The following is a 4,626-nucleotide window of genomic DNA, read 5'->3' on the forward strand; positions in this document are numbered from 1 at the left end:
CATAATTAAACTTTCACAATCAATTCAATTTAGTCCTTTTATCGAATTAACCTTAATTAAGTCAAACTCACCTAATCAAAACCTAATTAACTACACAACTAGCTTCGAAAATATTTATTAAAAATATTTACGAATCTGATTTACCGAAACGGAGTTCCGGGAATGTATTTTTTTTAAAAAAATTACATTTGACTCGTAAATATTAAATAATAATTGTTGACACTATTTTTTTGACAAAACGGGGTCGACTTGGATTTTGAAAAAGAAAACGGGAGTCGCCACCAATCTTTTTTTTGATGAGGTGTGATCGGGTCACCTTGAAAAGTGGTTGTTTTTAATAAACGATTTAATTTTTATTAAAACAACGATTTTGGTCTACGAAATTCAGAAAAACGGGTTCGGGAGTCGGTTACGCACGAGGAAGGATTAGCACCCTCGATACGCCCAAAATTGGTACCTAGTCGATTACTTAATGTCTTGGTGTCGAAAATTCAAAAACTCGAAAAGAATTTAAAAATACAATCCCTCTTTACTTTGTGCTATTTTAAAAAAAATACTCGAATAAATCAAAATGGAAAAATGCCTCCTTATCTCGAAGTAATAAGATGTCACACCCAGTAAGTTAGGATCCGACATCTCATATTTTCGAGAGTAAGCTTGCATATAGATTTTTTTGTTTAAAATTTATTTTAATTTTAAAAGGATATTCGATTATTTAGGATCAACGCGAGAAAAATCGAAGCCCAGTAAGTTAGGGCACGATTTCTCGAATTTTCTAAATCAGAATATTGCCTTTATTTTCAAAATTTTATGTGTTTAGAAATTTAAAAGGATATTTTTCTATTTGGGTTCAACGAGAAAATCGAGACCCAGTAAGTTAGGGTACAATTTCCCGAATCCTAAAACGCGAAATATTGCCTTATTTTAGAAAATTTACCCTTTTAATATTTAAAAACCAAATGCGTGCAATTTTGATTATATTTTTGCAGAGAATTTATTTAAGATGGAAAGGATGCCGTACAAAGTCTATGATGAATATACAAACATACATTTAAAATCCATAATATAATAATGCATTGTAAAATATACACATAGCATAGATATTAATAAATCCTAATGACGAAATGCGTGAATAATAATGTAAGAAATAATATAACAATAACATCAATATGATAACAAAACAAATATAATTCTACTAAATCTAGATTTGAAAACATTTGAAGACAACAAATAAATAATTAATGAAATGAAATTGCAATAACAATAGCAAAAATAAATAAATGAAATAAACAAGACAAAAGATTTACAAAGAATAATAACGAATGAACAAATAGAATAAAACTAACGTAACTTTAACCAAGAATTGAAAATAAACGAATAAATAAAACTAAATAGAATATTAAATAAACTTGTTTTGTATTTTTAAATAAATAAATAAATAAACTAATTAGGGGCATAGTCGAAAATAGACTGAAATTTGGGGTCAAAATCGCAAATAAAAAGGCTCAGGGACTAAACTTGAATGCGCCTAAAGGCTGGAGGACTGTCCAGGAAAAATTCCCCAGTCTTAAAGTGCACCGTTTCAGCACAAGGGACTGTACATGGTCAAAGGACCTTATTGAAACGAAAGCAAAATCCGCAGCCCAAATCTAAAAGAAACAAAAAGTTGGATTGCGCTTCAGCACAAAACGGAGGGACTAAATGCATAAATTACCCATCAGGGCAAAGTATGCGCAATCTCCCCCTTAAACGGCGCCGTATTGCAATCACAATAAAGACTAAAAATTTGCTTTATTTTCTGCTGTTTCATTCCCTGCAGAGGACGCAAGAAAAAAATAAAAAGGGAAATCCCCTTTCTCTGCTAGGGTTCCAGGCTTAGCCTTGGAAGCCCGTCGCCGTCCCTCCTTCCCACTTCTCCGATCGCGCCGCCGTAATAGTTGACGGGCAGAGACGAAAGACGGGCTTTTAATCCCGCTTTTAAGTGTGGTGAATGACAACAGTGAGGGGGAGCCTAAAGAGAAAAAGGAGAAGTCTAACCCCCTTTAGCCCGACCCCGACGATGACGAAAGGATCTCCGTTGACGGAGCCACGCGGCGGTTTTAGGTACTTTTTCCTTTTCTTTTTATTCTATTTTGTTTGTTAAAACTGATTTGTAAAAATAAAAAATAAAAAACAAAAATAAAAGGAAAACAGAAAAAAACACCACAAAGGCAATCAGATTTCAACCTTTTCAAATCTCTGTTCTATTTTTGATTTTTTCGGATGAGCGTTCGTAAAAAAAATACAACGATTAGATTCGGGCTTTTATAGCCGAATTAAAAAAAACACTTTCTTCTTCTTTACTGTCTGTTAACTACCCGCGTGCCCTTTTTTTTGCCATTGTATTTAATTTTTGCAGGCGTCAGACGTGTGGACAACCGGTGGTTGGCGAGCCTTGGGCGGTGGCGGCGTGCGAGGAGGTGGAGCGGCGCGCATTGCTGGAGCCTGGCATGCGGCGCTGAGGCTTAGGGTTTGCTCCCTTCTGCCGAAACTGTTAAAGTCATTTGGGCCAGATTTTTTATTTTGGGCCCGTTGGGTGTATTTAATTTTGGCTTTGGGCCACTACTGTAATAGACTGTCTTATTTTAGATTTTGGGTTTCTATTTTGGACCCGGGCAAAAATGGGCTCTTACAATAATATTTACGAACTTACTCGTCGAATTTAGTGACCTTGAACCACTATTTCTGACATATCAAAAATCGAGATGTTACAATCTAATTTTGCCTTTTTAAGTTAGAAGCTCAAGTCAATTTGTTAATATCAAGTTTAACTAACACGCCTTAAGGTCATCTTAAGCTCATGATGCTCAAATGCATCAAAGTAGATTTGATCATGCCCTAAAATTGAGGGTACTAATGATAGCATTGAAGGTAGTTTAATAAAAAAAATCACCCTTGAGATTGACTTTTGTGTAAAAATTGGGCTTTGTCAAACAAGAATGGTGCCTTTTTTACATATCACTCCAAATGTAAACAGAATTTTCTATATATATTTTAGGTCAAACAAATCTTGCATGAATATTTTCATTTGAAAAATTCGGCACAAAGGGCACAAATTACACAATTACTACTTGCCTGTCACACTCTTAGCATTCCATAAACATATATATACATATGAAAGAAGAATAAGGGCAATAACTAGGAAAACAGGCTCCTTTTGAACAACTTTCAACAGCTTAAAAGACTTAAAGCTTTAAGTCATTCTTGATTCTGTTACATTGCTCATAGAAAGAAAAGAGAGAAATGTTAACATACGTGACAGTTTAGCTTTTAGCATTAAATAAGATCAGACCATGATAACCATCAATCAAGAAATCAATTCCAACTTCTATTCTATTGAGAAACATTACACATAAAAAGAGAAGATTTGTGAGATAAAAAATTATCCTAGGCGATCTCTAACTGAAATCATGAAGTGACAACTATTACAAATCCATTCTTAACATTTTAACCAATTCAATCCGAATAACTAACTAATGGTATAATCTTATCAAAATTAAAGGACAAAAATAATATTTTAGCATATTCAATGTATATTAGAAATAAGAAGGACAGTTATACAACACAACTAGAATGACATTTTGAAGGATATTTTTTGTTGTTAAGGCATACTTCAAAGCAAGTTAGATGTAGTAGATTGACATAAAATATTGGTCTAGGACAATTTACGATTTATGAAAGTGTTCGGTTAGAAAAATCAGGAATTTAAAGGGATTACAACTTATATGAATTGGGATTGAGACTTAAAAGCAAATAAATGTTTAATTCTATTGAGGTTTAGTCTCAGAAGAGAGCCACATCAGAAAGGAAAGTAGCAAGGATTGGTAAGCGGCCGAAAAACCAAGATAGAACTTGCGACACCATTCTTGTTAACTTGAGATTATAGTAGTAAATAAAGAGAAAAAATTGTGGAACAAAGAGGTGCAAAAGACAGCTTTCTAGGCATCAACCCAATTAACCATAAGTATTCATAAATATGTTAGTTAATACTTATAGAAATATAAAGACAACATGGTATTTATATTAGACTATAATTTGACCAACTGGAACTAGGTTCCTATTTAAAAAACTGGCTAATAAACAAATAAAATATAATTAAGATACAAAGAAAGCAAACTTATGCTCCCTCGATCCAACGTAATTAGCTCTCAGGCCTAGAGGTTATATTACAGTACTTTACATGCTACAAATCATAATACGAAATTTTGCATAAAAATCTTTAAATGCATAACAAAAGAAGTAAATAATTAAGATCTTTCGCTGCTTGCACCAAACATAAGAAACATGGCAGAGTATGCAATTCAAAGCCCTAATTTTTGGATTTAGAATAACATAGCAGTAAAAAGCTTGCCCTTTGTTTCAAATCTAGGAGGAGTTGATGGCTTCAAGGTAATATCAATTGAGGAAAAGAAAAAGAAGAAAGAGCAAAAGATGATGGCTTCAATCGAGTGATGTAGGTTTCCTATGTAGCCAAAGAAAAAAAAGTGAAGCGTTTAAAAAAAGAGTACCATTATCCTTAATAGAGATGGAAAGGAAAGGAAGTTATTGGTGAGACCGAGGGAGAAAGATAATGGTTCCAATTATAAC

The 4,626-nt window shown here is 33.3% G+C and overlaps 1 long non-coding RNA gene across 1 annotated transcript; it reads left to right on the forward strand.

Annotated features, from left to right (window-relative positions):
- The first annotated feature begins 1,775 nt into the window (after positions 1 to 1,775).
- On the forward strand, positions 1,776 to 2,700 carry LOC121214911 (uncharacterized). Its single transcript, XR_005910645.1, has 2 exons — positions 1,776 to 2,103; positions 2,399 to 2,700. It is a non-coding gene; the product is annotated as an uncharacterized lncRNA (long non-coding RNA).
- The last annotated feature ends 1,926 nt before the right edge of the window (positions 2,701 to 4,626 follow it).

The sequence above is a fragment of the Gossypium hirsutum genome, chromosome D02, assembly GCF_007990345.1.
Source record: "Gossypium hirsutum isolate 1008001.06 chromosome D02, Gossypium_hirsutum_v2.1, whole genome shotgun sequence".
Classification (NCBI taxonomy): domain Eukaryota; kingdom Viridiplantae; phylum Streptophyta; class Magnoliopsida; order Malvales; family Malvaceae; genus Gossypium; species Gossypium hirsutum.